Source organism: Schistocerca gregaria, chromosome 1, assembly GCF_023897955.1.
Source record: "Schistocerca gregaria isolate iqSchGreg1 chromosome 1, iqSchGreg1.2, whole genome shotgun sequence".
NCBI lineage: Eukaryota > Metazoa > Arthropoda > Insecta > Orthoptera > Acrididae > Schistocerca > Schistocerca gregaria.
In genome coordinates, this window is record NC_064920.1 from 199,505,770 (window position 1) to 199,531,514 (window position 25,745).

At 42.1% G+C, this 25,745-nt stretch overlaps 1 long non-coding RNA gene across 1 annotated transcript in view; it reads left to right on the top strand.

Annotated features, from left to right (window-relative positions):
* The window catches only part of LOC126336733 (uncharacterized), a 100,967-nt gene that overhangs the window by 45,075 nt on the left and 30,147 nt on the right, over positions 1-25,745 (top strand). The gene's annotated exons all lie outside the window — the stretch shown is intronic.

Here is a 25,745-nt window from a genome sequence, read left to right on the forward strand (position 1 = left end):
TCCGGAAATACTTCCACCATTGGCCCGAAAGTCAGTGATGATGCCCTTTTGTACGTCAGATAGATGGCTCCACTATGCGACAACGACTGCACTGTTACCTGCAACCTCCCCACCCTCCCCCTCCACCGACATACTTCATATAACCTCTCTTGTTGGTGCTGCCACCAACCATTTGCGAGCGGTTCTTGCACGTTGACGTCGAACGTCGGTTGTTGTCACATTAATTTGGTTGGACCATTTATATCATTGTATGGCACACAGTGTAGGACAAGAAGTTTTAAAGTGTAGATTATGTATAGTTCACGATATAATTGAGGCTTGAAATATGACGCTGACGGTCCAAAACGTGACCACTGCCCACCACGAAACTGAAAGCCGCCTTTTTGCGTTGCGGGCAAATGACGAGGTGAGAGAAGTTTGTAAACGGAACAAAGACGAATGGGCAGTCATTCTAGAGACTATATGGATCTCACGTGTGGAAATAACGATTTTGGCAAAGGGCTGATTGTTACAGCCCGGAGCCTGGCAACGAGCATCTCCGTAATAGAGAAGCTGGTATGGCGTTCACACACTACTGTCGTAAAAATCTACGGAGATTATTTGAAGGACGTTGAAACTACGAGTAGGCGGTAAGCTGCTCAACACACAACTTAGACGATGGATGCCTTCCCGCTCTGTAAAGCGTTTTAGGCTGCGACCTGGGGCAGAGCTAACGATAGAGTAAAATGCTGATGCCACAAGTCTTTTGAGAAACGCTGCTCATTGTGGGTTGTCGAACATGGTGCACTGTATCAGGCGACATACATTATGTGATCAAAAGTATCCGGATACCCTCAAAAACATACATTTTTCATATTAGGTGCTGCCACCTACTACCAGGTACCCCGTATCAGTAACCTCAGTAGTCATTGGACGTCGTGAGAGAGCAGAATGGGGCGCTCTGCGGAACTCAGCGACTTCGAACATGTCAGGTGATTCGGTGTCACCTGTGTCAGGCGTCTGTACGCGAGATTTCCACATTTCTAAACATTCATAGGTCCACTGTTTCCGATGTGATAGTGAAGCGGAAACGTGAAGGGACACGTACAGCCCCAAAAGCGTACAGGCCGACATCGTCTGTTGACTGACAGAGACTGCTGACAATTGAAGACGGTCGTAATGTGCAATGGGCAGACATCTATGCAGACCATCACACAGGAATTCCAAACTGCATCAGGATCCACTGCAAGTTCTATGACAGGTGGGAGGTGAGAAAACGGATTTCATGGTCGAGCGGCTGCTCATAAACCACACATCACGCTTGTAAATGCCAAACGACGCCTCGCTTGGTGTAAGGATTCGGTTGAACAGTGGAAAAATGTTGTGTGGAGTGACGAATCCCGGTACACAATATGGCGATCCGATGGCAGGGCGTAATGTGGCGAATGCCTGGTGAACATCTTCCAGCGTGTGTAGTGCAATCCCTAAAATTCGGAGGTGGTGGTGTCATGGTGTGGCCGTGTTTTTCATGGAGGAGGCTTGCACCTCTTGTTATTTTGCGTTCTACTATCACAGCACAGGTTTACATTAACGTTTTAAGCACCTTCTTGCTTCCCACTGATGAAGAGCAATTCGGGGATGTCGACTGCATCTTTCAACGTGATCGGACACCTGTTCATAACGCACGGCCTGTGGCGGAGTGGTTGCACGACAATAACACCCCTGTAATGGCCGGGCCTGCACAGAGTGCTGACCTGAGTCCTATAGAACACCTCTGGGATGTTTTAGAACGCCGACTTCGTCCAGGTCTCACTGACCGAAATCGATACCTCTCCGCAGTGCAGCTGCCATTCCACAAGAAACCTTGTAGCACCTGATTGAAGATATGCCTGCGAGAGTGGAAGCTGTCATCAAGGCTAAGGGTGGGGGCAACACCATATTGAATTCCAGCATTACCAATGGAGGGCGCCACGAACTTGTAAATCATTTTCCGCCAGGTGCCCGAATACTTCTGTTCATATTGCGTACATGAAGGGCTTATTTCAATAGTGGTACAAGTTCATTACCTCCACTTTTCTGCCTATAAAGCTTCTGACATTAATGATCCAAACAAACAGAAAGAAAGGTTCATCTCTAGCAAGAAGCCATGTGCTTGAATACTTCTGGTATCTCAACTGCAGATCTTTCGGCGCGGAGCATCAGTGCCATCTGTGGTGTTCACAGACCATATCCCTTCTTTTATAATGTCCAGGAAACCAAAGTAAATCGCGGTGTCCTCAGCGTAATTATTGTCTTTGAATAGAAGTGTCATTTTTGTTGGTCTCATTGCGCATTTCTTTCGATTGCCTGCTGTACTACACTGTAGCAGCTCTTTTTCTGTACGCTCCAAACTTCATTGAGCTATGTTACTTGGCAGTGACACATCTTCCGAAAGTTCCTTTCGTCCTTACGTTTTGCGCACCAGCGTATAATAATGTCCTCAAGTTTGTTTACCATGTATAGAATATTCCTTCCATCTTTCAGCTTTCCCCTCTTTGCTTAGTACTGGCTTGTCATCTCAGTATTCACACAGCTGTTTCTCTCTTCTCCATAGGTCTCTTTAATTTACCCATATGAGGCATCTGTTTTTCCCCCAGCTACGTCTCCTTCCACAGTCTTGTATTTCTCCTCTAACAATTCGTTTTTAGCCATTTTGCACGATCTGGCCGTCTCAAATTTTAGACGTCTATGTTCTTTCTCGCTTGCATTGTTTGCTGCGTTTTTCTATTTTTTTTTTCTTTCGCCATTTAGTGTCTGTATCATCTGTGTTATCCAGAGATATGCACTAGGTCTTGTATTTTTATCTATTCAGTCCTCTGTCGCCATCCCTATTTCATCTCTCAAAGTTACTCATTCGTCTTCCGTTGTTTTCCTTTACACTGTTTCAGACGATCATTGCTTAATGCCACCTCTGAAAGATTCAGAAACCTCTGGTTCCTTCGCTTTCTCCGGTTCTCATCTCCTTAATGTCCTACCTATCTGCAATCTCTTCAGTTGCCATGTGCAAAATTCGTCCAAGCGGCTTTCTCTTTCATTCCTTACCACTAGTCCACGTTCTCCCATTATCTTTCCCTCTCTCCCTTTCCATTCTACCAATTCGACACCCATCACAATTAAATTTTCATCTCACCGAACTATCTGAATAATTTCTTTTAATTTCTTCATACATTATTTCAATGTCATAGTCATCTACGGAGCTAGTTGGCATACAAGCTTATCTTACTGCACTGGATGTTGGCTTTGTATCTGTCTTGATTACTGAATGCGCTGACTATGCTGTTCATAGTAGCTTACCAGCATTCCTATTTTCTTCTTCACTGTTAGTCCAACTCCCACATGATCCCTATTTGATTCTTTATTGAAAGCCCTATATTACCCTGGCCAGAAGTCCTTCCTGCAACCTCAATTCACTAATTTCCACAACATGTATCTTCAAACTATCTATTTCCCTTTTTAAATTTCCTAACTTACCAGTTTTATTTCTTCTGATGACGACTCTTTCCTTGTAGTTCCCGCCCGAGGTTTCGAAAACGAGACAATTTTACCTCCGGAATATTTTAACCAAGAGGATGCCATCACAGTTAAGCCATATGGTACAGCTGCATGCCCTGTTGTATCCCCTCTGCTTTCAGCCATTTGCAATATCGACACATGCCAGTCATCCAGACTTGTCTCCGTAACTACTGAAACGGCTTCTATCCATCTTCAGGAACCACAAGTCAGTCTAACCTTTGAACGGTTCCTCCTTCTCTCTCCGAAGACTGCGTTATTTCAATAGAAAAATTTCTTCGTAATTCGCGATGTGAGGAGACTATGAAAACTAAGAAATTCTGCATAACTTGAATACCGCGACGTGAAAGAGAAAGCTCCAATGGTGATGAATTATAAAGTTGCTCTATTTTTACACAGAATACCGCAAAGTATTGAATTATCTTAACTCAGCACGTTTTTACGAAATAATTTACCGTCAAAAGTAAACCGTGAGGCAGGATACGTCTATGTATTGAAGCGATTGCCGACGTCACTCTTCGGTAACATATGATAGATCAGTTTAACAACATTCTTACGTAAAAACGTACGCGAGCGTGAGGAAACGATCAGTAGATAAGTCGCAGGATGGTTCTGATTTGTTATTAAGAATAAATAACGAAATAACATGTAAAGAGTCCAGTCATTATACCGCCGAAAAAGTCCGCCCTTAATCTTCTCGATTTAGCCACTGTACCAGTAGAGAAATACATAAAAAATGTGTTCATTTAACAGAAAACGAGGAAGACAACGCGTTTTTACGTAAATAAGATTTTTATCAAGATTACAATATAATCTGTTTCGACTCACTCCAGTTACACATGTTCGCAGTTCAATATCAGATACGGGTGCAGATATACCGCAATAAATATTGAAGTCAGCTATTTTCATATGTCAAAAAATTGATAGTACGAAATCTCGACACATCTAATAGCGTGCTTCATTAATTATTGTCTCTGAACACTATATAATGCAGTTACTACTCTGACAAGTCACATTGTTTCTCAAAAACAAAACAAAAAAATTAAAATAAAATAAAAATACGATACATCGAATTGAATACTTAATTACATATGCACACTCAAATGTTTGCTTTATATATTTTCCATACCAACATATGTAATATTTTACCTCTCTGCAGGTACCACCCCAGGGTGCTTGTGCCTGTGGTAGGCTATTTGTATCATCGAGGGAAGCAATCCATTCCATCTTGGCGAAGTCCATAGTTGATGAAGGAGTTCAGAAGTTGCATAACTGAAACAAGAAAAATTCAATAAGAGGTAGCTGGAAACTGTAATATTATTGAAATTACAAATATTCAGTAAGCGGTAGTTGCAGTCTGGGAGAGACCTGTTCCTGTCGGCTGGAGAAAGAGAATATTTCGGTCGATTTTCTCACCGTTAAACGGGCCGCTTCTTTTACTGGTGGTGTGGACTGACGGATGCGAATGGGAATGTCTAGACGCAAAGCCTTAGTGCTTTTGATTACGGCCCAATATCCAGAACCAAGGGCGTGACACACTTTACTCCATAAGACCGTGACGGTAGTGGGATTTAATAGGTTACCCGTTTCAAATGTATAAGGAGTAAGCTCGATTTATATACTAATGTCCATTAAATTAGCCACACCACGGAGATGACGTGCTAAGGACGCGAAATTTAACCGACAGGAAGAAGATGCTGTGATATGCAAATGATTAGCTTTTCAGAGCATTCACACAAGGTTGGCGCCGGTGGCGACACATACAACATGCTGACATGAGGAAAGTTTCCAACCGATTTCTCATACACAAGCAGCAGTTGACCGGCGTTCTCTGGTGAACCATTGTTGTGATGCCTCGTGTAAGGAGGATAAATGCTTACCATAACGTTTCCGACTTTGATAAAGGTCGGATTGTAGCCTGTCGCGACTGCGGTTTATCGTATCGCGACATTGCTGCTCGCGTTGGTCGAGATCCAAAGACTGTTAGCAGAATATGGAATCGGTGGGTTCAGGAGGGTAAAACAGAACGCCGTGCTGGAACCCAACGGCAGTCGAGATGACAGGCATCTTATCCGCATGGCTGTAACGGATCGTGCAGCCACGTGACGATCCCTGAGTCAACAGATAGGGACGTTTGCAAGACAACAACCATCTGCACGAACAGGTCGACGACGTCTGCAGCAGCTCGGAGACCGTGGCTGCAGTTACCCTTGACGCTGCACCACAGACAGGAGCGCCTGCGATGGTGTACTCAACGACGAACCTAGGTGCACGAATGGCAAAACGTCATTTTTTCGGATGAATCCAGGTTCTGTTTACAGCATCATGATGGTCGCATCCGTGTTTGTCGACATCGCGGTGAACGCACATTGGAAGCGTGTATTCGTCTTCGCCATACTGGCGTACCACCCTGCGTGATGGTATGGGGTGCCATTGGTTACACGTCTCTGTCACCTCTTGTTCGCACTGACGGCACTTTGAACAGTGGACGTTACATTTCAGATGTGTTACGACCCGTGGCTCTACCCGTCATTCGATCCCTGCGAAACCCTACATTTCAGCAGGATAATGCACGACCGCGTGTTGCAGGTCCTGTATTGGCCTTTCTGGATATAGAAAATGTTCGACTGTTGCCCTGGCCAGCACATTCTCCAGATCTATCACCAACTGAAAACGTCGGTCAATGGTGGCCGATCAACTGGCTCGTCACAATACGCCAGTCACCACTATTGATGACCTGTGGTATCGTGTTGAAGCTGCATGGGCAGTTGTACCTGTATACGCCATCCAAGCTCTGTTTGACTCAATGCCCAGGCGTATCAAGGCCGTTACTACGGCCAGAGGTGGTTGTTCTGGGTACTGATTACTCAGGATCTATGCCCCAGAAGTGTGTGAAAATGTAATCACATGCCAGTTCTAGTATAATATATTTGTCCAATGAATACCCATTTATCATTTGCATTTATTCTTGGTGTAGCAATTTTAATGGCCAATAGTGCATTATAGAAAAGGGCGCATTACTGTGGTCAACCTATGGTGATGAGGCAGAATATTATTATCACTGCCCATCGAGAGTGGTGGCGCTGTAGGCACGTGCAGGTGGAAGGAAAGAAAATGTGTGGACCAAACACGAAGAGGGAGTCATTCTATCGGTAAAATATCACCTCGATAACGAATTGTACTGATATAAGAGACTCTGACTAAGGACAGATTGTTACGACCTGACGCCTCTGAACATGCATCTCGGAAACAGAAAAGCTTCTCACTAGCGAGCATCTATGGAAATTGGTAGCAGGACGGCGAAATGATGAGTGGGCGACAAGGTGTTGGACGTCCAGGAATCGTCACGGATCGTGGTGGTCGGAGACTTGCACGATCTGTAAATTAGGATTGGTGGCGGTCTGCCGTAGATCTGACGACAAAGTGCGATGCTGTGCAGGTACACGTGTTTCTGAGCACACCGCAGCGTACGACCCGTGTGTGCTCCCATGTTGACCCCATGGCATCGTCAGTTGCCATAGCAGTGAGCTGATCATCGACAAAGCAGAGTTACTAAACACAGCCTTCCGAAATGCCTTCACAAAAGAAGACGAAGTAAATATTCCAGAATTCGAATCGAGAACAGCTGTCAACATGAGTAACGGAGTAGTGATGCAACTTAAATCCCTTAATAAAAGCAAGTCTTCTGGTCCAGGCTGTATACCAGTTAGGTTCCTTTCAGAGTTGCTGATGCATTAGCTCCATACTTAACAATCATATACAACCGTTCACTCGACGAAAGATCCGTACCCAAAGACTGGAAAGTTGCACAGGTCACAGCAGTATTCATGAAAGGTAGTAGGAGTAATCCAGTAATTTACAGGCCCATATCGTAACCGTCGATATGCAGCAGGATTTTAGAACATATATTGTTTTCGAACATTATGAATTAACTCGAGGAAAACGATCTATTGACACATAGTCAACATGGGTTTAGAAAACATCGTTCCTGTGAAACACAACGAGCTCTTTATTCGCACGAGGTGTTGAGTGCTATAGAAAAGGGATTTCAGATCGATCCCGTATTTCTGGATTTCCGGAAGGCTTTTGACACTGTGCCACACAAGCGGCTCGTATTGAAATTGCGTGCTTATGGAATATCGTCTCAGTTATGCGTCTGGATTTGTGATTTCCTGTCAGAGAGGTCACAGTTCGTAGTAATAGACGGGAAGTCATCGAGTAAAACAGAAGTGATTTCTGGCGTTCCCCAAGGTAGTCTTATAGGCTCTTTGCTATAGGCCCTTATCTATATAAACGATTTTGGAGACAATATGAGCAGCCGTCTTCGGTTGTTTGCAGATGACGCTGTCGTGTATAGGCTAATAAAGTAATCAGAAGATCGAAACAAACTGTACAACGATTTAGAAAAGATATCTGAATGGTGCGAAAAGTGGCAGTTGACCGTAAATAACGAAAAGTGTGAGGTCATCTACATGAGTGCTAAAACGAACTCGTTAAACTTCGGTTACACGATAAAGCAGTCTAACCTAAAAGCCGTAAATTCAACTAAATACCTAGGTATTAGAATTAGAAACAACTTAAATTGGAAGGAAAACATAGAAAATCTTGAGTGAAAGGCTAACGAAAGACTGCGTTTTATTGGCAGGGCACTTAGAAAATGTAACAGACCTACTAAGGAGACTGCCTACACTACGCTTGTCCGTCCTCTTTTATAATACTGCTGCGCGGTGTGGGATCCTTACTAGATAGGACTGACAGAGTACATCGAAAAAGTTCAAAGAAGGGCTACACGTCTTGTGTTATCGCGAAATATGTGAGAGAATGTCGCAGAAATGATACAGGATTTGAGCTGGAAATCATTAAAAGAAAGGTGTTTTTTCGTTGCGACGGAATCTTCTCATGAAATTCCAGTCACCAACTTTCTCCACCGAATGCGAAAATATTTTTTTGACACCGACTTACATTGGGAGAAACGATCACCATGATAAAATAGGGAAATTAGAGCTCGTTCGGGAAGATATAGGTGTTCATTCTTTCAATACAAGATTGGAATAATAGAGAATTGTGAAGGTGGTTCGATGAAACCTCTGCCAGTCGCTTGAATGTGATTTGCAGAGTATCCATGTAGATGTAGACATGGGACAATGGAGCGATGGAAACGTGTTACCAGGTAGAAAGAATCACATTTCTTGTTACACCAGGTCGATGGTCTGGATACGCTGTCATCCAGGTAGTGCCTACCCGAAACGCGGACCCCGCCATGGACACGGGCCGACAGGACCAGTATTATACTACTGGAGGACATTCACCTGGATTTGCATAAGACCTATGTGGCTAACGAAGGTACTAAAACAGCTGTGGTGTGATGAATGTTGCGGACCACCTCCATCCCGTCATGCTTCATTACCCGACAGCAACAGTATCTTCCAGGGAGATAACTGTCCGTGTCGCACAGCCAGAAGCGTGCTGCAGTGTTCGGCGGATCATGAGAGTGAACATACGTTAGTGTCATGGTCACCAAATTCACCTGATCTGATCGCCATGGAATACACCTGGGACGCTACCAGATATCGGCTCTGCGCCAACAAACCACGGTCCGTAATCTACAAGAATTGCGTTACATATGTGTAGACTAGAGTTGTTGATATTTTTTAAGATACCAGGAATCCGATATATTGGTATTTAAAAAATCATCGTTAGCGGGTCTCAATATGTCGAAAAAAGTACTATACATCGATATACGGATGGAAAAGATATCGACATACTGCCCCATAAAAATATCGGCTGAACCTTGTAAATACACTGCCGGTTTTAAAGCTGTATATGTAAGTACAGATTTATTATTAGATATTCTGTACACCAACAAGCTAGCAGCCTGCCATCTCCCTTAGAGTAAGAATTGAAAGGAAAACGATGCAAGTTCACGCTTGGCGATAAACACTTTGCTAAAATGGCAGCTGCATGTAAATGGTACAATAAAAGGTGTCCGAAGGCTCCGTCGTCCATCTTCTTTACATATCGGATGTATCCGGAACACTTCATTCGACTCCCCTGTTTGTCATTTCTCCAACGCCAGTGAACTAACTGTTGTATTATAAAAATTAAGTGCTGAAGCTAAACATAGGAGTTGTTATTCCATTCGCACTGCCCCCAGTGCAATCAGGCTTCTTCTTTGTGCCACCCCTAACTGCTTCACAAAGTCAAAAGAGAAAGACTAGACGTCATGAAAGCAAGACTCCTTAACACACTGAAAGTAAAAATGTGTTCTACTACAATTTCAAATAAACAAATACTTACCGAAAACTGCGAAAAAATATAAACACATATCGATATATCCTGGAACAAAAATCGATATATCAATAATTTATCAACAGCCCTAGTATAGACGTCTGGTACCAAACACACCCGCGACCCTTAAAAGGACTTACGGAATCAATGCCACGAATACATTCTGTTGTTTCAGAGGAGGACTAACACACTGTTAAGGAAGCTGGTCATAATGTTTTGGCACATCTATGTACATCAGTGCATTTTGTAACAGTGAACGTTTATGCTACAGTTTACCGTGTCATTCATAAATGTTGTTGTTGTTGTGGTCTTCAGTCCTGAGACTGGTTTGATGCATCTCTCCATACAGTAAAGCTGCATGCCCTCGGGAAAAATTACGGCTGTAGTTTCCCCTTGCTTTCAGCCGTTCGCAGTACCAGCACAGCAAGGCCGTTTTGGTTAGTGTTACAAGGCCAGATCAGTCAATCATCCAGACTGCTGCCCCTGCAACTACTGAAAAGGCTGCTGCCCCTCTTCAGGAACCACACGTTTGTCTGGCCTCTCAACAGATAACCCTCCCTTGTAGTTGCACATACGGTACGCCTATTGAGGCACGCAAGCCTCCCCCACCAACAGCAAGGTCTATGGTTAATGGGGGGTGGGGGGGCATTCATAAATACGATTTTCAATAATAACTACTAAGATTTGATCTTGACTCGACAGGAATGGATGGCCCTAAACTAAATAACCTATCAATCACGGAGAACAATTAGAACGTTGGAAGAAATATAGGAAATCACACAGAAATAGTTAAAGTAAGTGGGCATGCACGAATGAGATCTTATGAATGCTTGTGACACGACGAATAAGAAAGAAGGGGCCCTACATCGACAAAGTATCCAGTCACTCACCAACAATACTAATCAAAGTTTCAGTTGTCTCTTCGTCCCTCTCTCTGACTCTCTCCCTTCCTCTCCCTTACTTTATCTATTTCTGCTCAGAATCGTGAGATCAATAGTGACATGCCTACGTAACTCAGAATACTATCCGCAAAGATGATGTTTGGCACCGCTATGAACATATTCTATGCACAGTTGCAGGACTGTAAAGCAGTAGAAAGCTATACAAGATAGTGAAATCTTTTCCAAGAGAATGAGTCTATAAATATGCGACCTTGTGAATGGGATTACATACAGTTCACAAAGATTGCAATGTGGGTATAAACGTGAACAGTGCAGAACTAACACTTCAGTATTTTCCACAAGTGTAGCTTTTATGGCGTTTAAAAATATTTTCCGTTGAGCACTCATGCAAGTAAATTTTCCAGGTAACTTAGTACGCTGCTGAGGAGAAACCACATAAGTTATACGTTGTCTACCCTCTAGCTGAGAATGATCGATTTGCCGATGTCGGTCATGAAATTTCATAAAATTTTTAGACTACAGATATAATAACATATTCGTTTGACGGGTACGTAAAGTTTAAAGTGTTTTACATTATGATTGTGAGCTGTGGTAAAGATGATTTCAAATTATAGTTGGCCAGTAGCGAGCACCAGAGATATTTATACGCCGTTTTTCACGTTACTGCCTCCCTTGCTCTGCTTTTATATACATATTTCTCAATTACAACCAAAATAACATAAAAATATATTCAGACCTTCCTCACGTACTCTGCAATCCGAGGTGGAACAGCTTTGGCATGGTACGGTTGCTTCTACAAAGGATCTGAGTACAAGAAAAGTATAATAATCCCTATATAAAAAGATACAGATGTTCACAAGTGTGAGGATGTAAACGTCGAGTACCGTATATGGAAGTGATAGAAATCTTTTGTGAAGGAATTTGTCTGCAGTATTGCTTTGCACGGAAATGAAACTTAAACGATAAACAGTCTAAACAAGAAGAGGATTCATGTTAGTAGCAGTGTTTAATTATTGGCCCATGATTTATTATTTTTACATGATACAATAGGGAAGAGATGCGTAGCAAATGAGTGGAATGTTCAAGATGATTTACGGTTATTACTATAACAAGGTTAAACAAACTGGCGCATCTAGCCCACATGTATGTATAAGAGACTTCTTTAAACAAAATACACTCTTGCCTCGCAGCAATTACACTGTGTGGGTGTTGGGTTTCATTTTTTAAACTAAGTACATACTTTTTACGTTCCAATTATAGAGTTGAAATGTCGGGAGTCATACATTTAAACAAAGTACATTCTTGCTGTATAACAATTACACTGTGGAGTAGTATGATTGACTTTTTTTTAAACAAATTACACTGATAGGCCCTGGTTCTAGGTTTAACAGTTACAGCCTGGCTCTGGACTTGCGAGTAGCAGTGAGGCACTGGAAAAGTCACGTATTAAGTGGCTGAGAGAATACAGTCCTCTGGCCAGACACGCAACCCATCCACACAGCACAAGGGCTCCTTCCTGCATGCTGCCGTGTCTCCCTCACAACATCTTGATATTAGTCAGTAGATCATATTCTCTGCCACAGCTCATACCACGGGTGCATTTTTTTCCATGCATCATTACGCTGGCCTTGGATCAGCACAGCTCACAGCCACCAAACGTCACATACGTTTCTCTCACTCGATTAAGAATCTGAAAATTCAATTATCTGATTTGTCATTAACACTAACGGCTCAGCTCATGTTGGATGCGTTTTTGGGGCATAAACTGATGCGTGTCGAGTGCGACAAACATGGAGGAACACCTGGTGTTTACGAGCCACAGTGCCATCTTCCTGAGGGAGTTAGGTGCTGGACAGCTACCATTTGCCTTGTTTTGTTATCCTGCACATGTCCATAAAAAAAAGATCGGCGTTATGTTTACACTTTCTTTAAACACAGTACGGTATGCAGCAGCTGCATCACAAGCTTAAATATCACAACTAGCGGTTGCACGACATCCGTCTCACCTCTTTTTTATGCACAGACTGAGGCAGAGTTTTTCCAGCGGTAGTAATATTATAATTTTTGTAGCATCCACTGGCGACAAGGTACTAAATGGGATTAGACGCGTGACACATTTTTCTTTGATTTCATTAAGAGTGTATCCAGTCGTCAACTGTGAAATATGTAGTAACGTCTCTCGTTTAAGTTAGCAACAATTATACATTGCTTGACATGCCTCTCCAGGCCAGCATTATTTTTTATAATATCCTCCCGCAAATTTGCAGCACAATAAATAGCCACATTAACAGTACAGAAAGATTTAGGCGTTTAATATACGGACTGTTTTCTTTTTTTCCAAGTGGTATTCGAGGGTGGAATGGTCAAATTCGGAAAAGACTGCGTGGAGTTCATTATAGTCACCACTGACTGGTCAAAACGCATGCCGTACCTACAATAAAATCGTGACTGGCAGTAGAAAAAAAGAGTTATTTTATGAACAAATCCATTACTTACGAGGGCTATCAGTTTTTTCAGCCTCCGATTGGTGGTGAATTTAAGACCACACGTGAAAGTCCAGTGAAGCTTTGTGCAGATTTGCTTTTTCTCTAGAATGCCTGTCTACAGTGCCACGTCGCACTTTTCAATTATGACAGCATGGTGAGCACATAAAGACTCTTAGAAAATAATGGCTCCCACGTAGCAGAAATACGAGGGTCACTCCAAAAGAAATGCACACTATTTTTGTAAAAATACTGTTTTCACTCTGCATGTGTGAAAGTTTTACAGTGAGTAGATACATCCTTCCCGCTTGTTTTCAAACTTAGTTCAACCTGTTCCCGTGAGTGGCGCCGCCACAGCATGTCTTCAAGATGGCTGCTACACTTGACGTTCGTCAGAAGCAACGTGCTGTCATAGAATTCCTGTGCTGTGAAAACGAGACAGTGGGAAACATCCACAAAAGGTTGAACAAGGTGTATGGAGACGCTGCTGTCGATCGCAGTACAGTTAGTCGGTGGCAAGCAGGTTATGTGATGAAAGCGGATTGTCCTCGCAGCGGCAGGCCTCGTACTGCACACACTCCAGACAATGTGCCGAGAGTTAAAGAATTGCTGACAGATGCATCACGGCGAACCAATTGTCACGCTACGTTGGAATAGGGGAAGGAAGTGTTTGCAGAATACTGAAAGTGTTGGCGTTAAAAAAAGGTTTGTACCAGGTGGGTTCCCAGGATGATGACAGTGGCCCACAAAGAAACAAGAAAAACGCTATGCAGCGAACTTTTGTAACAGTGCGAGAATGGTGGAGATGAATTTCTTGGAAGAATTGTGACAGATGAAAGATGGATCCATCATATTTCACCAGAGACGAAGAGGCAATCAATGGAGTGGCATCATGCAAATTCACCCAAGAAAAAAAAATTCAAAACCACACCCTCTGCGGGAAAAGTTATGGCTACGGTGTTTTACGATTCCGAAGGACTCTTGCTTGTGGACATCATGCCAAGTGGAACCAACATAAATTCTGATGCATATGTGCTGACACTGAAGAAACTTCAAGCTCGACTGAGTCGCGTTCGTCCACATCGGCAAAAGCAGGATGTTTTGGTGTTGCACGACAATGGACGGCCACATTTCAGTCAATCCACCATGGAAGCGATCCCAAAACTCGGATGGATAACACTGAAACACCCGCCTTACAGTCTTGACCTGGCTCCATGTGACTATCACCTCTTTGGGAAACTGAAAGACTCTCTTGGTGGGACAAGGTTTGAAGATGATGACTCCCTTGTGCACGATGCTAAACAGTGCTTCCAACAGGTTGGTCAAGAATTTTACCGTGCAGGATACATGCGCTGGTTCCAAGATGGAGTAAGGCGGTTGAGAGGGTTGGAAATTATGTGGAAACATAAAAATATTATTCCTAAAGGATGTATCTATACGTTGTAAAGCTTTCAAACACGTAGAATAAAAGCTGGATTTTAAAAATAAATAGTGTGCATTTCTTTTGTAGTGACCCTTGTATCTACTGAGGTGGAACACCTTTCAAGCACCCCTTCTTCGTGGCACTTCTTGGCAGCACACAGCAGGTGCACCGAAGGCGCTCCTGCAGCGTTTCCAATGGAAAGTGTTTGATCACCCACCAAACAGCAAACACTTGGTTCGCTCTGATTTCCATTTCTTCGCTCACATGAACAGCTGGCAATGAGGATAGTATTTTGGCACAGGCAGCGAGCTAGCAATCCAGCATAGGAAATTGGCGGAAACCACAGGCGGTTGCCTTGTATAACAAAGATGTTGAAAAGCTGGTACAACATTACAACAAATAACTAAAGTCGCAGAGGCGATGTTTAGAGCAGTAGCTGAAAGGTGTAGCTCAATGTCGTATATGAAACATTTTTATTTTCACTGTGGTTTTCACTTCGCGACTGATCAGTGGTTGAAAAAAAAATAGCTCTCGTAAATTTCTTTCTGAAGACGAAACAAAATATCATTTAACAACGAAATGTAGGTTAGAGACTCTACGATACAGCTAAGGTCTGATTAAATCATCATGCAGTATGTTTCTGAGAGGTACTAGAGTGTTGTGCTTCGCTGATTATCTTAAGATTAAGGCAACTGAATAGAGAAGAAGCTGGAAAGATGCAAACATGTGCCATTTTTTCTACGTCCTTCTTAACTGTCCTAATAGTTTAGCGCCCAACACGTCAAGTTTCGAGAAAAGAAGATGGGGCTCAACAAGGCACGTGCATGGGATTTGCAGCCATATGTCTGATACACAGGTCTGCCTGACAGTTGTTTCGACTAATTTAAAATATCTGCATATGTATTTCCTGGGCTGGTTTCTCATTTCAACACCATAAATGGCATTCTATGCCAGGTTTGACACACACACACACACACACACACACACACATATATATATATATATATATATATATATATATATATATATATATATATATCCTTGTTCCATTGATCATGGATACGACATTTCGTAATGATATGGAACGTGTCACTTTAACATAAGTTTTCTTTACACAAAATAATTAATTTTTTACAGTTACTACTTCATACCTAAGAATTCATCTATTGAGTAGAAGGAGTTGTCATTCATTTTAATTTGCTTTTAAATGTTGGTTGGCTATCTGTTAGACTTTTAATACTATTTGGCAAATCACCAAAGATTTTTGTGGCAGGATAATTCACCCCTTTCAGTGCCAAAGCGAGATTTAATCCAGAATATTGAATATCATCCTTTCTCTAGAGTTGTAGCTTGCACTTCGTTGTTATTTTCGAATTTGGATGGGTTATTAATGACAAATTTCGTAAGTGAATATATGTATTGCGAAGGTACTGTGAATATCCCGAGGTCCTTAAATAAATCTCTGCGAGGTGATCTTGGGTGGGCTCCAGCCATTATTCTGATTACACGCTTTTGTGCAATGAATACTTTCTCTCTTAATGACGAATTGCCCCAAAACATGACGCCATATGAAAGCAGTGAATGAAAATAGGCATAGTATGCTAATTTACTGATTCGTTTATCAGCAAAAGTTGCAATAACCCTACTAGCATAAGTAGCTGAACCTGACGGTTTCGGCAGATCATCGATGTGTTTCTTCCAATTCAGTTTCTCATCAATGCACACACTCAGAAATTTTGAGTATTCTACCTGAGCAACAGACTTCCGTTCATATCGTATATTTATCAATGGTGTTATCCCATTTACTGTACAGAATTGTATAAACTGTGTTTTCTCAAAATTTAGTGGTAGTCTATTTGCAGAGAACCACTTAATAATTTTCTGAAAGACGTTGCACTCATCAAAGTTTTCTTGAGTAGATATTTCAGATACTCAGGTTGGGTTACGGATATGAATCATTGTTGGATACTAAAGAAAGCAGCGCACACCTAACAGGGTAAGGAGTAGGAATATAAATATTCTTATACAAAATCTTACAGGGATCTACAAAAATGTACCAAGTCCAAGATAGTTGTCCTCGGATTGAAAATGGGTTAGACAAGGATCGAGTTCTACCCATCTTACCGTAGAATTGTTCCTTCACGGACTCAAATAAGACTGGAATGCACTCCTGTATAATGCTTACGGTGTAGTCTGGCTTATCGATTTTCATGTCGTCTACAGGTATGTTTACCACTTTTCACACAAACGATTATTAAATGCAGTTATCCTGCAGGTTTTAAATGATGCAAACTGTAGGATGAAATCAGTGAATTTTATACTGAAATCAACGAATGTGTGCCAAAATCAGTCAAATTTACGTTGAAATGTAAGTTTTTCACTGTATCAAATGGACGATCAGTAAACACAATCATTCCACAGAATTTGTGGTAAGTTCCGATGGGACCAAACTGCTGAGGTGATCGATCCCTAGGCTTACGCACTACTTAACCTAACTTAAACTAACTTAGGCGAAGGACACACACCCATGCCCGAGGGAGGACTCGAACCTCCGACGGGGGAAGCTGCGTGAACTGTGGCAAGGCGACTCAAACCACGCGGCTACTCCGAGCAGCTGATCATTCTGTAGGTTTTAAGCCATGCAAACTTTGAGTTGAAAACAGTGAATTTTGTGCTGAAATCAGTGAATTTCTGTCAAAATCGAATAATTATACATTGAAACCAGTGAAATTTGGGTTGAAATTAGATAATTTTGTGTCGAAATCAGAATTTGAAATTTGGGTTGAAATCAGAGAATTTTGTGTCGAAATCAGAACATTTTGCCTCGAAATCATTGATGTTTCCATGTGTTTAAGGCAATCTTCCACACAGAGTCCAGTAGACTGGATGTACAACCATACTATAGTTTCTTGACACTGTCCTCGCACGCAGAAGTCGTGGTTTGATGTTACGTGGTAACACATTCCTACTAACTTGGAAAAACAGCAAACTCTTAAGTTATATTCAGACCACTAAGGTAATAATCATCTGCATGCAGCTGACAACGATATTCCAAGCAGATAGTACATCAGAAAATCCATTTTAAGGTCAATCACTTGCAGTTTGCATGGCATAGTCACAGGATTTTTATGCACTCTGCTGACGTTTCTTTTTACCTGTATTCCTATTACTGTCGCATTACCATTAATTTGTGGTTTGCCGGCCGCGTTGGTCTCGCGGTTCTAGGCGTGCAGTCCGGAACCGTGCGACTGCTACGGTCGCAGGTTCGAATCCTGCGTCGGGCATGGATGTGTGTGATGTCCTTAGGTTAGTTAGGTTTAAGTAGTTCTAAGTTCTAGGGGACTAATGACCACAGCAGTTGAGTCCCATAGTGCTCAGAGCCATTTGAACCATTTGAACCAATTTGTGGTTTAATTTACACTACCAATGTCATTAACAAGACTGTTCAGTAATAACACGCAGTGGTTAGACACTGGACTCGCATTCGGGAGGACGGCGGTTCAATCCCGCGTCCTGCCATCCTGATTTAGGTTTTCCGTAATTTCCCTAAATCATTCCAGCCAAATGTCGGGATGGTTCCTCTGAAAGGGCACGGCCGACTTCCTTCCCCATCCTTCCCTAATCCGATGAGACCGATGACCACGCTGTCTGGTCTCCTTCCCCAAACAACCAACCAACCCGTAATAACCACAAACCAAAGTAATTGGCAGTTGAGCTCATCTTCCTCCCAAGATGTTGATAAGCTTTAAGCACTTTCGAGCAGACCCTACCCCAGGTCTACAGCGGGTGTATTCACAGCCACACCCTACTGTATACCCTGGGGATGACCACAACGTACACACACACACACACACACACACACACACACACACACACACACACACACACACATACACATACACAGTAGTGCACTTGGGCTAGGAGTTTACAACTGGATAAATGAGTTCCTCGAACACTATTCTCTGTCTGTTAAATACATCTTGGTCCTTTAGAGTTATAAGAAGATTTGATAGCTCCAATAACATGTTTCCAGAATGAAATTTTCACTGTACAGCGGAGTGTGCGCTGATATGAAACTTCTTGACAGAATAAACTGTGTGTTGGACCGAGACTCGAACTCGGGACCTTTGCCTTTCGCGGGCGAGTGCTCTACCTACTGAGCTACCCAAGTACGACTCACGCCCCCTCCTCACAGCTTTAATTCCGCCAGTGCCTCGTCTCCTACTTTCCAAACTTCGCAGAAGCTCTCCTGCATACCTTTTCATTTTGCAATAACATGTGTTTTTAAGTTACGTGAAAATAAATGTGACAGCTTGTATGTTTCACCCAAACATACTCTGATTTTTTGAGTGTTGACATTCTTGCAGCGAGCGACTACCTCAGAGCGTAACTTTAGCTCATCTGTTCAAACCGTCAACATGTCCTTCTCTAAAGCCTTTAACATCCATTAACTTCTTGGGAGTAAGACGAGCCCAGCTCACGATTGCTTAGGTTTGTGGTCATAACTGGACAATCTTGTTACTCTCATTGGTAGGATAAATACACTCTTCTCCTAAAAGGGCCAGACAATGTGACAACAATAGGATTAAAGATTAAAAAAATCGGAAGCGTACAAAAATCGTGTGATTATGCCATATAAATTGAAAGTGATTGGTTGTAAAATGGGTGTTCTGACGGACCAACTTCCTGGAATACTGTAGCATTTGTGTGTTGGTGACAACGGTATTTGAACGGGCCTGGTGTGTGTGGTTGGAGGAGGATTTTTTATTCTTCGTTATTAATGAGTTGCAGATGTACAATGTTACCGTCTAATTTTTGTAACGTAATTTTATTCTTAATGAAGCGTCCGTCCTCGTTACACTTTATTATATAATACGTAAGCACAGTCCTCTGCCATTTGATATGATCATGTGGACTCACGTGGAGCACGGCATGTACTGTATCAGAGTGCAGGTATGTCACTCACTGCTGCACAGCAGTACAACCCGTTTCCTCAAAGTGTCAACTCGTATGTCGCAACGGTGTTCATGGTACTCAAAATATCTGACTCTGCGTTGAAGCTGGTCTGGCTAATTATTATGACTCTACCGTATATAATGTAATGCCACATTACATGTAGAAAACTGGATCTACAACTCACATTTGTTTAAAATGATTTCTGATTCTGTATTTATGTTATCCGGAAATACACTCATGCTCATAAATTAAGGATAATGCTGATGCATGGTGAAACAACGCACTGGAGGTCGGTTTGCGGGCTTGAATCACCTTGGCGTATGGCCATGCGGTGCATTTGACCTGCGGTCGTCGCACGGTGGCGCTGGCAGCAGAGGTGTGTTGGTGCATGTTAGAGTACGGTGTAGTGAGTAAGTGTGCAGACATTTTCAGACGTGCTAATGGTGACAGTGTGCTGAAAATGGCTCAAAGAACACGTACTGCTGACGTTATGAGGGGTAGAATACTAAGGCAACTGGAGGCTGTTCAAACACAGCAGGTCGTAGCATGGGCCCTCCGTGTGCCCCGAAATGTGATCTCAAGATTATGGCAACGATTCTAGCAGACAGGAAACGTGTCCAGGCGCTACAGTACGGGACGTCCACAGTGTGCATAACCACAAGAAGACCGATATCTCACCATCAGTGCCCGCAGACGGGCAGGTAGCCTCGCTGGGACAGTGGTCTCCAGACACCCAGTCTACAGACAACTGAACAAACACGGTTTATTCGCCCGGAGACCTGCAAGGTGCATTCCACTGCCCCTGCTCACAGGAGAGCCCGTAAAGCCTGGTGTCGAGAACACAGTACATGGTCGTTAGAACAGTGGTCCCAGGTTATGTTCACGGAAGAGTCCAGATATAGTCTGAACAGTGATTCTCGCCGGGTTTCCATCTGGCGTGAACCACGAACCAGATACTAACCTCTTAATGTCCTTGAAAGGGACGTGTATGGAGGTCGTGGTTTGATGGCGTGGGGTGGGATTATGATTGGTGCACGCACACCCCTGCATGTCTTTGACAGAGGAATTGTAACAGGTCAGGTGTATCGGGACCAGTATGTCCGCTTTTTCGGGGATGCAGTGGTCCCACCTTCATCCTGATGGATGATAACGCACGGCCCCACCTACCTGCCATTGTGGAGGAGTCCCTTGAAACCGAAGATATCAGGCGAATGGAGTGGCCTGCTTGTTCTCCAGACCTAAAGCCAATCGAGAACGTCTGGGATGCTCTCGGTTGACATATCACTGCACGTCTTCATACCCCTTGGACACTTCAGGAGCCCCGACAGGCACTGGTGCAAGAATGGGAGGCTATACCCCAGCAGCTGCTCGTCCACCTGATCCAGACTACGCCAACCCATTGCGCGGCCTGTGTACGTGTGCATGGTGATCGTATCCCATGTTGATGTCGGGATTCATGCGCAGGAAACAGTGGCGTTTTGTAGCACATGTGTTTGGGGACGGTTTTCTCAAATTATCACCAATACCGTGGACTTAAAGATCTGTGTCGTGTGTGATCCCTATGTGCCTATGCTATCAGCGCCAGTTTTGTGTAGTGCCACGTTGTGTGGCACCGCATTCTGCAATTACCCTTAATTTATGAGCATGCGTGTATTTGTACGTCAAGCTACATCTCTATACTTATTTTCAGGTCTGAAGATGGTCATCCTTGACTGAAATTAATAATCCAATTGACGAACATTTGTGACCTGTGACCACATTTATAATAAAATAAAGACTACTACCCCATCGGTGTGCCGAAAACATACGATTCTGCTGATATTTATACAACTAAGTGAGGCTGTGTTACTAACTAACATCAAACTACGACTTCTACATCTACATATACACTCCGCAAGTCACTGTACAGTGCATGGCGGAAGGTATCCTGTACCACTACAGCTTATGGTGTGTTATTTGTCTGTGTATGAAGAGACGATCAAGAGAGCATTACTGTGATTATGCACTCCTCTTTGGAGGAATGTCTTAAATTCTATAAACATCAATGATATTGACAAAAATTTCGCTGATTTTTGATATAAATTTCACTGATTTCAACCCAAAATTCTCTGCTGCCGAAACAAAATGCACTCAATTCGATGTAAAATCGTCTGATTTTAACACAGTTTGGCTTATTTCGGAATAAAATTCACTGATTTCAACATACAGTTTTCATGGTTTAAAATTACAATAACTCCATTTAACGATCTCCATTGGCAGAATGCTAAACTTACCTGTAGACTATATGGAAATTGATAACACTGTTCCCTAGTTCCACGCAGTTACGTGCGGGTAAGATGTGTGGGAAAGCAATATTTTAAAACCATTTAATTATTAATCTTTACTACAATAGGATCTGCAGCTGTAATGGCTATCTTTTAAATCATCTCGTGATGCTGTCAGCTGAATTTTCTTTGTTTGATGTATAGTTTTGGCTTTAAACCATTTTCAAGTATTTTATTGATGATTCTTTATTTTTTGAAGTGTACCTTGGTAAATTCCCCTGTGTAGTCGTTTTAGGGCAAAAAGTAACAGTATACATACAAAACACATGCAGAATGCTTATAATAATACACAAGTGTGATAAATCTCTGATCGAAAATGAAAAAATTCAGTCCTAATCCGAAAATAAAACTTGGGTGTATTACTTATCAAAACACAAGTTAGATAGTACTTGTCGATGAGCTTTGTTCGATCTGTGCACCACACGCTAAGCGAATCACAAATTGCTTGTGTTATTTATCAACATACGTAAAGATTTCATGTATAACAATACAAAACGTAGCACAGCTGCCGACCTAACTTCCACCTTAAAATGAACCTGTCGACGGAAACAGTTTGACCTTGTAGCAAAGTCAAGCAAGACTATTCTCATGTCTAAATTTTCTGTATTATTTGACAGAAATTTATTTTAGTTCTGTTAAAACTGATGTTAAAGTCACCCATACATATAGTGGCGTCCACACTAAGAAAACAAATTATCTTGCAGTACAAAACCTTTGTTGCCTCCTGCTAACTTACACTGTTGCACTGCCTGCGGTTGGTCCAACGCCTCATAGCTCCCTCAGGCTGGTGGTGCAATGGCTGACAAACGCTTTATGTTCTTGCAAGTTTGCCACATCCCACATGCACCAGTGTATGACCTAAAAACGCATCAAAAGTGAACTGAGTCCCCAGCTTTAATGACAAATCAGAAAAGTGAATTGTTAACCGCATTTTTCAGTCGGTCTGCGAGATTATGGATGCAAAAAATTCGGCCCTAGCAGGGGTGTTGAGTGGGATGGGGTTTCGGTCCCCTGTCAAGGCGGTACGGAGGAGTTTAGGCAGCAGACAAGCAGCAAGCTCATGTTGTACGGTCGGGAATGTGTCTGACCAGTGGGCTGTGTGATTTTGGACGCATAATATGCAACCTCTCTAGAGTCTTTGGCGCAGTCAACAATAATTAAATGCTGCTACGTATATGACCAGGGGGCAGTGGTAATTCTTAACCTAGAACCAAGGGACTATCACTGCAACTACATTAAAAATGAATCATGCACATCTCATTGTGCGATTGTTATGTACCAAGAGTATATTAGAAAAAAAAGGATGTACCCACCACTTCCACAGTGTAACTGTTACGTATCAAGAGTTTACTTTGTTAAAACAAGAAACCTAACATCTACGTAGTTTGCCCAGCATGTAATAAGGCTGTATTTTGTTTAAAAACTGAACCCCTGCACCTCCACTTTACGTAGTAAGAGTGTACTTTGTTCAAGAAAGTCTCTTGTGCATCCAAGTCGGCTGGATCCACCATCTTCTTTGTCATTGTTCAGAAACCATTAATAATAATACTAAATCATCCTCGACACCGCACAGATGTGATAAACAACCCCTCCTTATTGTATCATGTAATAATAATATATCACAGGACGGTAATTAAATACTGCCATACATACGTCTGGATGGACCCAGAAAATACCTAAATGTTTAAATAAACAGACATTTTTTAAAATTTCCCGCTACTTCCCACAGGGTTATATCCAATGTGACTCGTACTGGCGGGCAAAAGACTTTTAGGATGGCCTTAAGGGCAGACTGAAATGACACTTTACATATCATCCACCTTCGTGACACTTCGCCACCTTGGGCCAGCATACTGACTAGTAAATTATCCTAATTAAGTGTGCAATAAGGGAAAATGTCATAAATAAACCTCCTTATCTGATCCTAAATCAATAGGATAAAAGCCCACCCTAACTGGATAATAAAGAGCCATAAGTAAACACCCTTATATGGCAGCCAATCAATATGATAACAACCAGCCAGTATTACATAAGGCAATTTGTTTATAAAGATGGAGGACGAGAGGGAGAGGCGTCATAAATCATTGATGACGATAAATCACCGGGCCAGTATGCCCACAGGCTGCATGCTATCACTATCATTTGTTATGCTAATTCATGAACTTCTTGTAAGCCTTTACTTAACAAGCAGGGATTCTTAAGCTAACCCTAGAGTACGTCTACTCACAGATGAAGAAATGGAAGCAACGATTATTCAGCCAATAAAAAGGTGGAGCAACGATCTTGATGTTGCTAAAACTTTCTCAATTACTATCCGAAAAGTGTTCTGCATTCGGCTTATAGGTCTTAAAATACCTCTATGAAAGCTGAAGGCAGTGAGAAACAGAACATTTCCAAGTGCAATATGAAGGCATCCATCTGTTATTTGCAGGAATACTTTGGTCCAATGAATCATGTTGTGCTAATTGTGACTCACTGAAACGAACCGGATGTTACGGAAATATTAATTATGTATAAATATTTTAGGTCCGTTTTATTGTCTCACGGTAAAAATAAAATGGATCGACAAGTAAGAAAAAACTGTTAATATAAAACAGATTTAAGGTTACTTTAACAAACCCAGCCAATCAGTTTCGAATTTTCCCATATTCAAGCCTTTGTCTTCCTGTACAGTCTTTCCCCTATTCCATTATTAACTATTTCATGAAGTCTCAGGGCGTGTGCTATAAAACTCTTTTCTCCTTAGTCCTATCCAGTATCTCTTCACTGGTTATCCAGTCTATACAAATAATCTTCAGGGTTCTTCTATATCATCATTTTAAGTGTCTTTTATCTTCATTTTGTTCTGCTTGCTATCGTTGTTTCACTTCCATACAAGGCTATACTTCACAGAAATACTTGCTGAAACGACTTTCTGATACATAAATGATATTCGATATTAATTCACCGTCCGTCCAACAAATTCCAGGTCTGATTCTATCTGTGGGATAAAGAGACGTCAGTGCAGTAAGTACGGTGGCAGCTTGAACTAACAACCGTAGACAACATCTGTGCATTCGACCAGTCAGTTGTGAGCAGGCAGTGTTTATCAGCAGACATGCAACAGTGGTGTGTCAACGTCGCTGTGTAAAAAAATCGCAGTGAAGCAACATCTCTAAATTAAGAGTTGCTTTTCTCCGCAATGTTCTGAAGAAGAAAAAAGTGTGTGCAAAATCTGTCCCGCACAACTGATTTCCGAATAAAAACAATGACGCGTGGACGCCTGAAATATAAAACACGGACAGTTCTTTTCTGGAAAAAAACATCAGTGACGACGAGACTGGTGTTCTCAATACGAAATTACCATAAAACGCCAAACTGCAGAAATTCACACGAAGGCTCAACGTTTTGACGACTTAATCCGCATTCAAGCCAACATACCAAAGAAGGACTTTATTGACAGTTTCACACGGTTATGAACTTCCTGTGTAATGTACTCAGTAGGGGGGAAACTATCAGGCATTAAACGACAATGTTAAATTTTCTATATTTTTTTACTAACCCAGTAACTGTTTGGAGTGACGGGGTACACTTTAAAAAAAAAAAAATACGCAACTTGCTATTGCTAGTTTGCATTTTCTCTTTACTTCTGCCACCATCAAGTGATTTTCCTACTGAAATAACAGAACTACTCTAATTTTACTAGAGTCTTATTTTCTAATTAAAAATGCATGCTCATTCTGATTGAGTAATTGAACACTTTTTAAATTTCATTACCATCTTTATTGTTGCTCTTATTAGGTTTAACATGGGACTCTAGTTTTTTGTCTCGGGAAGTCTGATACTTTGTTTAAAAAGTTGT